Here is a 12,715-nt window from a genome sequence, read left to right on the forward strand (position 1 = left end):
AGAGCATTTATTTTCACATATGGCATATAAACTAAATATTCTCCCTTCTTCCCTCCCTCTTTCCCCTCCTTCCTTCTATATTATTTTACTTTTTACCAGCAAACAATGACCAAGTAATGTGTATGAGCTTGCCCGAAGGCAGGCAGTCAGAGTTCCTGGATTTTAGCATCCTGACAGTGCCAGCCTCTGTCAGTAATGGGGATGCTTATTTTTTTTGTCACTGTTATTAAAATTGATTTTCCAAATAATCTTCATTATTGGTTATTGGCTCTAATGAGCCCAGATATTAATAACTGCATTGAAGTCACATGTGAATGCTACTAGCATTTAACTTATTTGTGCCTATTTGCACAAATTTGTCTTTTACTTCATCTGAACTTTCTTACAATCACAGTAAAAGTGGAATTTCTACCTCAAATGAACTTGAAGGATTACTTGCTTTGCCCCTTATTCTCCATAAAGACCATTCATTCTTACCTGTTTTATAGGTAACTAAAGTTCAGAAAGTACAAGTGACTTCAGAGCATACTTTACTTATTGTATAAATTATGCTTCCAGTTCACCCCTCCTCCCATGGTGGGGATCTTTCCTCTTCTTTGCTAGAACAGTCTATACCAGCTGCTTGAGGAGGGCAGGTGCAAGAACCAGGCTGATGTGCATTGCTCTTAAATTGTTGGCAGGGTGAAGCACAGCTTAAAATTGCCATGGATTTCTTTATTATTGCCTCTGAAATTACACAGGGGCAATATCTAAGTAAGGAGCCCAAATTGTCTCAATTTCAGGAAATACAGTAATGAAGGAGTTTCATCTCCCAAGGAAACTAATTAGATAGGAATAATAAACATTTTCTTATAGAATAATTTTGTTAAGGTTCTAGCTCCTGCACCCAAAGAAAGAGAACACTTTTTCATAACATGAGGTTACTTTTTCAAGCATTCTTCTGGTTTCACTGGCACTGAGATGGTCTTTAGCAATGCAATGAAATGGTTCTTCGCTTTGATGAGCGGGTGGAGAAGTCATGGGTAATCATTTAGGGGACTGTAGAATAAAGAAGCTACAGCTCAACAAAGGGACACATTCAGAGGAAGATGCTATTAGTAAATGTCCTCAAATCCTAGAATCTGGAAAAAAGCAGAGTAAATCTTAGCAAATGGGAGGACTGGAGAATAAGGTAACCTGAATCTGTTTTCTAGGGCTATAGATCTGGTAGTTGGAAGTCTGGGTATTGTTGTTGTTGTTGTTGTTTTACAAAAACATTTCCTTCCCCAAACAGCAACAACAAAAAAGGTAAAAATACAAATAAATTCTAATTTTTGAGAAAGACTATGGAATTATGATATTTCTAAAGAAAAGCACCCAACTGAGTTAGGGAAATCTGAAAGACTGAAAAGAACACTGCCTCACCCAAGTTGCCATAATTCCCTTCCATGAAATTCCAAGAACTGTTTTTCATCAGAGAAGTACCAGGGTTCTAAAAGTGAAATGAAAGGATTAGTCACTCAGTCGTGTCTGACTCTTTGTGATCCCATGGACTGCAGACTGCCAGGCTCTTCTGTGCGTGGAATTCTTCAGGCAAGAATACTGAAGTGGGTAGCCATGCCCTTCTGCAGGGGATCTTCCCAATCCAGGGGTTGAACCCATTTCTCTCACATTGCAGGCAGATTCTTTACTGTCTGAGTCACAAGGGAAGCCCTGGGCTCTAAGGTGAATATTAATTCAGCAGAGAGATTCATCCCCTGCCACAGAGGCTGGTGGCCCAGACACAGCAGAGTCGGTGGAGCCCGCTGGTCTCATCCTCTAGATTATAGTTGATAATGAAGCGCACACCTTCTCAAATCCTGAAACCTTGAGCATAAAAATAGCTCAGGGCCAGGGTGAACGATGGCCTTGGCCAACCCTGATGGGTAATCTCAGTACTTAGCCGTGTATGGAGATTCCAAAAAAAGAGAAGCCTCTTGAAAAGAACCTCTGTCCATATCTGTGCCATCACTAATTCCCTTTTGCCTACTGAGGAACCCTTTCTGCTCTGTGGCTGCTCTGTGGTTTGGGGTGTGCAGATAGAGGGTGTGGTCAGTGCATACTCTTAACTTCCAACCCAGGTGAAATGCTAACTCCTTTCTTCAGTCCTCTCAGAGTTGGAGCAAAGCTCCCAGTGTGAGATATCCCCCTTAGTTTTGTATATGTTACTGAAAGGTTGTTGCTGAACGATAAGACGCCGGGATTCTTGGCCTCCGGAGGAGACGAATTCAATCCGGGGCCAGAGACGAGGCTGGATCGCTCAGAGCTTTTGTGTAATGAAGTTTTATTAAAGTATAAAGGAGATAGAGAAAGCTTCTGACATAGGCATCAGAAGGGGGCAGAAAGAGTACCCCCCTGCTAGTCTTCAGCTGGATGTTATATAGTCACTAGCAGTCTGTTAATGAAAAGAAAGGAATGTCTTAAAACTCAGAATGGCACCAGATAATTCATCTCAGGCCATAAAACGATTGACTTGAACCTTGTAGAAGGACAGATTACCAAACAAATAGTTTTGTTTACGTAGATTAGGGGAACAATATCTAAGTATAACATACGGGTTTGTCAAGTAGGTTCTGAGCCATTTGGCAGAACCAACTTGAAGACAGAGTCTGGGATAAATGCATAGTACATTAACATAGCTTAAGACGAACATTTTCATAAGAAAAATGTATTGGTTAACTCAAGGTTTGAGAATAGTTAGCTTCAGGTAAAACCAGGTGTCATGACAACACAGCATTTTAAGAGAAACCTCCTTTTAAATTTGTATAGAGAAGGAAAAAAATATCGCTAGTTTGTTTCCTCCTGCCACTTAAGAGAGATAAAAATGTCTGACACGTGCAGGCTATTTCCTCCCTTTGGAGACCCCTGGCTTTCCTGCCTGTTACCCTCTCATTACTAGCTACTAAGAATTCAAGAATCAAAGTTGGGGTGGTGTTTCTTCTGGTCTCAGCCTGTTGATAGTGATGCTATCAGCTAGAAATGCCCGGGGCACTCACCTGGGCCTGCATATTTCAGGCCGCCCGCAGAGACATTTTTCAATAGGAGCCAATGTTGTGGACTGACCTTTGTGGTTTGTATCATGATCACAAAACACACCTCAGCAACAGCTGTGTTAACGAAAAGCTAATCAATAGTTATCTAAGAAAGAAACAGAAGTTTCTCTTTGAGTAACCTGAGGATTATAAACTGGGAGATGGTCTTTCAGAAAGCTCTGAGGTCTGTTCCACCCATCAGAGGTCAAAGTAGGGATACGTGAGTTCTTGAGACAGATGGTTATGTGTCATTTGACAGCTTACAGATCAACACGTACAGAGCGAGTAGCAGGTCATGGGTCATAGTAGCCCCTGATGGGGTTAAGAAAGAAGGTTATCTTCTAGGGAGGCCTGATTAATCCAGACACACGCACAGTACACCCTACAGGAGGTGGGGTGGGGTGAGGAGGCCCAAATAGACAAAGAAAGATTTTATGTTGAAATTTTTCTCATCTTGCCATAAATTGTGAATTTTATTTCATCAACCATAAGGTAACTTTGTAAGAAAAATAGCTTTATTACTCACAGGTCCTGGAGGATATATACACAGCAAGGCTGGAGGGAGAGCAAAGACCTGGGGTTCTGCCTGTATTGGGGTTGAGGTGAGGTTTGTGAGTTACTCTTTAATGGTGAATTTAAAACATAGGAGTGGGGGTCAGTTATGTAGATGACCCAGGGGTCTCCAGTAGGGGAACATCATGGGGTTGCTGGATCTTTAGGTAGTTGTGTAACTGGCAACATGCTTATTCGAGATGGATTCTTTGAAAATGGATGCCTTGACGATCAAAAATTTAATGTTAAGCATTTACATTACAATCAAAAAAGCTGTCAGGCACTTACATTAAAAGTGATGAGAGGCAAAGGGCCAGTTTTAACAGAACTCGATAGGTGCTTCAAAAAGGCCATTGGACTTGGGACAACTACTGGTCTTTGCCCTGACCTGTTACTTTCCCTCGGACTTAGTTTCTCATCTCCAAGTAAGATAGGCTTTTAGGTAATAGAATGCAAAGTTCAGAGATTTCCTATCATTCAATCAATGTTAAATTCTCAGAGAACCCAGACTTCATAATTCAGAATCCAGTTCTAAGTTGTTATGGGAATGGGGAAGGTATTAAGCAACTTCACTGCATTCTTCCCAGCACAGTGCACTGCTGTGGCCAAGATTCAAAGGGGTTGTCACCTCTAACACACAGGCATCCTCATCAATGCCTTCAGGCTTGAGCTTCCAAGGAATTTGGGCTGGCAAGGACTGTGAGCTTCCTGAACATTTAAGGAGTCCCTTCAACAGGCATATGCTTGTTCTTCAACACAAATTTCCTAATTTGAGGACCACGTGCATCACCTGAAGCTTGGAAAACTAGGCAGCCCTTGGATAGACTCCAGAGTTCTTAACTATTAATGCTTCCTTCTAGAAAGCAAAAGAATGGTCCTCCATCCTCAATCCATGGGTTAATACATATGCCAAGGAGGCTGCTTGTGAAGTGGTGGGGTGATTTTAAACATTCAAAACTGACTTTGGGCAAAATTTTCTTTGGCTTTTCTCCTCCACCATAAGCATTCCTTTCCTCTCTCCTGGCCCTTTTCTCCTTCCCCCTTCTCTCATGAACCATTCTGGCTTTCATGAACAGATGGCTACAACTGATTAGGTGTAACTGACAGGCTAAGTTCCACCCTTTCCAAGGACATCTACAACACCGGGGAAGTTCGTTGGAGATAGGCAGTAGGGAAAAGCTTGGCAAGCCATTTCTGAAAGACTGCTATTCTCTGTAAGCAAGCCTCACTTTTCTTCCTAAAAATGTTGGAGAAAGAGTAAATTCATCCTGCAGATTTCACTGTTATTCTGTTTGATTTCTTTAGTCCTCTTTTCTAGCTTTGGCTTGCTTCTTGCTGTGAGCACTCTTCAGACAGCCATATTAGAACAAGGCAGGCAGTGTGCTCAGTCACTCAGTTGTGTCCAACTCTTTGTGACCCCATGGACTGTAGCCCTCAAAGCTGCTCTGTCCATAGAATTTTTCAGGCAAGAATACTGGAGTAGGTTACCATTTCCTACTCCAGGGGATCTTTCAGATTCAGGGATCAAACCTGTGTTTCATTCATCTCCTGTTCTGGCAAGTGGATTCTTTACCACTAGCACCACCTAAGTAGGCAGAGGCAGAAATATACCCAAATTTGACAAGACTTGATCAAGAATAGCTGAAAGCCTTGATGTATAAAAATAACCATCTAGACATTCCAGTTCTTAATCCAAGATACTATTTCCAGGTTATGCTCAAGTTACATGATGAATCTAACATTTATTATATTTATGGTGTTTTCTATGTATTCTGCTAGAAACCAGGAATACAGAACTGAAAGACATCTCTCAGTACAGATTAGTAGAGAACATCTATGTACACAGTCAATCATAAGACAGTATATAGAAGTATAGAATCAATGATGGGGGGAGAGGTGTGAGGAAAGGACCAGGGAGAGAAAAGTGATGACAGTTCTTCAGTTAGTTCTTCAATCTTTTGGAGGCTATAATTATTCCATTGCTCTTCCTGCCAGGTTCCACATGATTTGAGCAAGTACCTCATATTGACTTCATTGTCACCATGGTCAGTGGCTTTTGGATACTCACAGTGCAGGCACTTATACTTCTGGGAATTTCTTACCTCTCCCAGACTTAAGAAGTTGTCTGGCTGTCCATGGAAAGATGGTGGCACTAATATTAATTCATTCATAAACACTACCCCATCCCTGAAATAAACCAAAATGAACAATAAGTATGAATTTATTGCCGGGAGCCAACACACAAGATCCTACCCATGACAAAGTCATGAGGGAGAAAACCTGACAGGCAGGGCGGATCAGGTTTTCAGGGATTCGGAAAAGCTGCCCCCGGCGCTCACCTTAAAGATGATATCTGTCTTTCTGATGCTTGCTTCAATAGATTACTCCTTAATTTCTGTGACACAGGCAGAAGACCTTCCCCCATCTCTTCCCAAATAAGAATCAATTTAGAACTTTAATCAATAAGTTTCCCGGGTGGTGGTATTTTATGAGATTATCCAGGGTGAAAGGAGTGTTTTAATTTAAACTCCTTTACTGGTATTTTAGTTTGTTTGGCAAATGCATTTATGCCCTTGGTACTAATATACATGACTGCTCATAATACCCTAATCATAAAACAGCATAAAGAACCTGATCATATAAAGGCCCTAATAGACATAGAGCCATTTTGGGGGGTGAAGAAGTCCTATTAGAAAACATAAGAAAAATTATTCTAAAGGTGGTTATTGGGTTAACATTTGCTTGCTGTGTTTTTGCTCTTAATGTGCTAAGGTTGTGTTATAGAAACCATTGTTAATATAGTTATAGATCTAGAAAAATAAGAGCTTAGCCCTAGTGTGGTAACAATGAAACAGTTGTTAATTATTAGCTAGGAGTGCTAGGCAGGGGCTGCCTCACCAAAGTCACAGAGTCAGTGTGGGGTAAACTTCGTAGATAAACTCAACTGACAACTTCTGCAGAAGGATTAATTTTTGTATTAACAAGGATATACTTCTACTCTGTACTGTTGCCCTATGAGACTGCTACCTTTCAGTTAAGGTCACCACAGAAATGGAAAATAGGTTTACATTCACCTGACCTGCATAAAATGTTAATGGGCCCCGAGGCCAGAAGATAATGTGCTAAGATTTATTATAGAATTAGAAAGCAGAAAACATCCTGCTCTTCCTAAAAAACAAACTGATGTAATACTAATCCTGTGTAAGCATGAGTAAGCATCTTGTACCTTGGAAACGTTCTGAGTGAGGGTATAAAAACTGTTGTCAAAAAGTAAAACACAGACTTAACCCTATCAAGGCTGGTCTCACGTGTCTTCTCTCGCTGACGCCGTTCATCCTGAGGGTATCCCCTGGATCCTGCCGAGGCTGGACCCCGGCAATTTATATTAGAAGAAAACTTCTTCAAGACTGGAACTAGGGAATAGCTTTGATCTTAAAGCATGAAATTGGAGTGATGTGTGCCTACTTACCATCCCCACCTTAGGGACACTGAGCACTAGGAAACGCAAGAAATAACTTGTGGTCTATGGCCCAGGCAAGAATCAGCTGTGGCTGAGAGGCCAAAGATAAGTGACATGCTATGTCCTGCCTTTCCTCTAACTTCCTAATTGGAAAAAGGAGCTTTGGAGATAAGGGTATAGATATGGAAGATGGAGTTAGTTTACAGCTAGACTAGAAAAACTCTCTTTTATCTCTGGGGACATTATGGTGTCTGTTTTTTTGACTCTTGGCCAAGTTAAGGGCAGTGAGATTTACGGTGCTGTTTCAAGTTTGAATCTACCCTGGGAATCCCCAGGGTTAATTTCTTTAATGATGGGTTTCCAACTGGCCTAATAGATTATGCAAACCTGATTGCATGACTAGAGAGGCATAAAAATTCTGGGAAGTTCTACTTTGAGCTCTCCTGAAGTCAGAATCCCTTCCATAAATCATGGTAGTTCCAGCTGGAGACAGTGCCATCTTGGTGTAATAAGGACGCTGGGAGTTTAGGCATGGGTTATCTCTTGAAATCCCAATGTCTACACTCTCCTTGCTGCACCTGTATCTTTGCCTTACACAAAAGTCTTACGTGAGTGTGCTCTCTGGAATCTGGTGAGTCCTTTCAAATACACGAACATGGGTAATCTTTGTAGCAGGGCAATGACACTCAAATGTTGTTTGGAAACAAACAGTATGACCATGTGTGTATGCTTAGTCGTGTCCAACTCTTTGCAACTCATAGACTGTAGCCCACAGATTCTCTGTCCATGGGATTTTCCAGGCAAGAATACTGGAGTGGGTTGCCATTTCCTTCTCCAGGGGATCCTCTTTAAGACTTCTCCAGAATCTTAAAGACTTTGCATTTATCACATAAATCTTCCCAATCCAGGGATCAAACCCACGTCTCCTGAATTGACAGGCAGATTTTTTTTTAATCACTGAGCCAGCTGGGAAGACTATATACATACATACATAATATAGCAGGGAAACAACTTCTCGGCAACACTAAATGATAAAAAAAAGATTTCTAATAAAAAAAGGTGACAAGAATGATTTTTCAGATAAGCCATCATTTATATTAAATAGTTATAGAAAGTAATAAAAATGCAAAACCTCTTTGAGTAGTAATATGACTAGAAAAAAATTGCAATTAGTTGTTATTAGACACTAAAAAATGAAGAAATAAAAAACCTCAGGAAGTGTATCAAAGACACTCTCAGAAGAGAAAAATCTATTTTAAGACAGCTCCCAGCTATTGGGATGAATTGGCATTTAAAAGCTATGAATGTGCAAGTTATATCATGAACAAATAAAGTTTAATTAGCTATGATAATTGGAGTTATAAACTAGAAGGCAAACTATTAATTCTTGAAAGGAAAGGTACATAATACAACATTTAAAAAGAACTTCCGAATTTCATCATATCCGTGACAGCTCAAGTCTAAGAGGCACTACCATTTTGTGTCATGCTAAGAAACACTTTTAGTTTAATATATTACTTTCCAGTCATTTAAAATTTTCCTTTTTTATCTTGTTTAAAGAGTCTTAAATACTTTGTATTTCTCATGTAGCATTTTCTGATTGCATAAAAAAGGAAACTACAAGTTAAATAAATTAAACTATTGCTAAAACATCTTCCAGTCTGAATCTCTTGAATCACTTCTTGATGCTCAGAGTTGTAGATGTCTGAGGTTTTCCAGGCAGATAGTTCCCTGCACCATTGAGAGATGTGATGATGCTAACGCATTTTAAGAGAGTTTCTTTGCTGTCTCCAGAATCTTCTTCCAAGATATTGACACTCATTCTGTAAAATTTGATGCTGATATGCTCTTGATCTTACCAGGAGGTATCACAAAAGGTGTTCAGACAACAACCAGGACTCTTATTCTCTCCTCAAATGGTCTTTAAGTGGTTTGTTGACTGAAATATCAAGAAGTTGTATGCCCATGCCAAATGCCAGCTTGTGCAAGCAAAAATAACTTGATCCTTACTGCCAGGAGGCATCAGCTATATTAATATGTCATTGCTTAACACACACCAACTTCAAAGATTTTAATATGAAAACATATGAGTCCTAGAATAGATGAAATACACTATGGTGGATCTGGATAAAATTCTCAGAGCTTATTAAGAAAAATTGGGAGTTGGAAGGAAATGCAATAACCTAAATTTCACATTTTTCAATGAAAGGAGTCAACAACCATATTTTGAGGTTGAAACATTTTTATAAATGTAAAGTTCAAAGTTTGCTTTTTAAAAATATAAAAGTAAATACTAGCAATGAAACAGACTAGAAGTCTAAGTTGAGTACATCTAAAATATAACAAGAAACTTTTTTTTTTACTGTATGATATCATTTATATGTGGAATTTTAAAAATAAAACAAGTTAATAAATATAACAAAACAGAGTCACAGATAGAAACAACAAACTAATAGAGAGCAGTGGGGAGAGGAAGTGGGGAGGGGCACAATCAGGGTAAGGGATGAAAATGTACAAACTACTTTTGTAGTCTGTATAAAATAAACAAGCCACAAGTATATATCACACAGCACAAGGAATATAGCCAATATTTTATAATGACTATAAATGGAGCATAAACTTTAAAAACTGTGAATCACTGTACTGTACACCTGTAACATAGAACATTGTACAGACACTATACTTCAATTTCTTTTTTTTTTTAGTTTTTATTCTTTTTTTTCCATTTATTAGTTGGAGGCTAATTACTTTACAATATTGTAGTGGGTTTTGCCATACTTTGACATAAATCAGCCATGGATTTACATGTATTCCCCATCCTGATCCCCCTTCCCACCTCCCTCTCCACCCGATCCCTCTGGGTCTTCCCAGTGCACCAGGCCCGAGCACTTGTCTCATGCATCCCACCTGGGCTGGTGATCTGTTTCACCCTTGATAATATACATGTTTCGATGCTGTTCTCTCTAAACATCCCACCCTTGCCTTCTCCCACAGAGTCCAAAAGTCTGTTCTGTACATCTGTGTCTCTTTTTCTGTTTTGCATATAGAGTCACTGTTACCATCTTTCTAAATTCCATATATATATGCGTTAGTATACTGTGTTGGTCTTTATCTTTCTGGCTTACTTCACTCTGTATAATGGGCTCCAGTTTCATCCATCTCATTAGAACTGATTCAAATGAATTCTTTTTAATGGCTGAGTAATATTCCATGGTGTATATGTACCACAGCTTCCTTATCCATTCATCTGCTGATGGGCATCTAGGTTGCTTCCATGTCCTGGCTATTATAAACAGTGCTGCGATGAACATTGGGGTGCACGTGTCTCTTTCACATCTGGTTTCCTCGGTGTGTATGCCCAGAAGTGGGATTGCTGGGTCATATGGCAGTTCTGTTTCCAGTTTTTTAAGAAATTTCCACAGTGTTCTCCATAGCAGCTGTACTAGTTTGCATTCCCACCAACAGTGTAAGAGGGTTCCCTTTTCTCCACACCCTCTCCAGCATTTATTGCTTGTAGACTTTTGGATAGCAGCCATCCTGACTGGCGTGTAATGGTACCTCATTGTGGTTTTGATTTGCATTGCTGCAGCTCAATTCCAGAAAAATAAATGACCCAATCAAACAATGGGCCAAAGAACTAAACAGACATTTCTCCAAAGAAGACATACAGATGGCTAACAAACACATGAAAAGATGCTCAACATCACTCATTATCAGAGAAATGCAAATCAAAACAAGAAACTTTCAAATTGGCATAAAATATAAAACCAGTATCAACTTTCTCAGAAAGGTTTTTACACAAAGGATGAGTCAAACAACAATAAAAAATTCAATAAAATATGCAAATAACAGGAAGAGTATAGATCTCACCTTCCAACCAGGTGTATAAAAACTAGAAATTAACAAAAGTATGAATAAAATCCTCAATGACACTGCTCTTGACTCAAAACAGAATTAGAAAAATAATGACAATTTTATATTTTAAAGTCTTTGGGCTAGAGTCTACTTACTCCAGGGAATTTTTCTACTAGTTATAAACATGTTTATTAAGCAAGAAAGAAAATAAATTCATTTGAAGTAGATAAGATGGAAAAACAACAAATTAAACTTTAGAAAAGCAGGGCATAATAAACTTTTTTTTTTTTTTTTGTGAAGTGTCATGATATCTTTATAAAGTAAAAATTACTTAGAAACTGCTCGTTAATCTATTTTTTAAAAAGACAAAAGACACTATTCAAACAGTCAAAAATGAGAAAGAATATAGAACTAGAGTAAAAAAGGAAATGAAAAGAATTATGAGAATGATTCATAAATTCCTATGCAAATAAATTTGAAAACCTAGATGGTTAAAATATAAATGATCGAGTGAATCAAGGAGAGGATGAGATGAAACAAAGAACACTGCGGGGAAAAAAGTACTTGTCAAAAAAGTGCCAAGCCTAGGCGATTTTATTGGTGCGCTCTTTCAAAGTTTCAGGGAACACATAAAGCTGACGTTTTTAAAATCTTTCCAGGGCATTGTGGGCAATGGGAGTTGGCAGCTCGACCCACACCACATCCGTATGGGATTGCTGGGGACATGGATTGATAAATCCCAGCAGGATTAAATGCATTACCAGCATTGTCAGCAGGTTTCAGCTATCTTGGCAGAGACAGGATGGCGCATGAAGCAAGTAAAACAACAAATGAGGACAGAAATTCCACAGATCTGTTAGGGAGCTTATCGTTGAGTTCATCTGAGCAAAATAGCACCTTCTCACTAAACTATTTGAATTTAAAATTTACTGGTTAATTTATAGCTTTATTCTTTAAGTGTTCTGTTTTCATATAAAAGCTATAAGGAAGAAGCTTATACTTTATGTTTGTATGCAATTATAGTAAAGTAGAAAACAGCCAACTCTTGAGATCTGTGATATTGTAAAGGAGGGATATTTATTATCAGGGGTTTCCCTGGGGACTCAGTGGTAAAGACTCCACCTGCCAATGCAGGAGACCCAGGTTTGATCTCTGGGACAGATAGAGCTACTGAAGGAAATGGCAACCCACTCCAAATTCCATGGACAAGAGGAGCCTGGTGGGCTACCATTCACGGGTTGCAGAGTCAGACATGGCTTAGTGACTAAACAACAGCAACAAATATATTACCCAATTTCAGAAAGCTTGCTCTAGGCTTTAGAGAAGGAAAACAACTCTCTTTCCTTTGGGTTTGACTTTTTCTGCCTCTGCTCCATACAAGAATGATAAGAGTTTGGAAGAAAAATCAGGACTTAAGTAAAAGGAGAGGTTGCCAAGGAGGATCTGGTATGTTTTGGGTCAAGGCTGGGCCTGTACAAGAGCAGGATTCCCTGCCAGCCATACACGGTCTAACTCAGTTCCAAGCTGTTGCTTCCCCATGAGGATTCAGACTTTCTACAAAAAGCCTTAGTTATAAACAAGAAACTCTTTCCTTTGCATATGGACCTTGAAAACCTCTGGCAGCAGGACACAGCTGGCCAAGGATTTGGGATCCTGGGTCTAAGCCATCTTTCCCTCTACAATCAATGGCCACACCCTACTTCCCCTTGGGATTAGGTGCATTCCTGGATAGAAGTTTGATCCTAGGACCAGTGACAGAGCTGCAGTCAGGTCACTGCAGGACATACTTGTGGTCCAG

This window comes from Dama dama, chromosome 19 (genome assembly GCF_033118175.1).
Source record: "Dama dama isolate Ldn47 chromosome 19, ASM3311817v1, whole genome shotgun sequence".
Classification (NCBI taxonomy): Eukaryota; Metazoa; Chordata; class Mammalia; order Artiodactyla; family Cervidae; genus Dama; species Dama dama.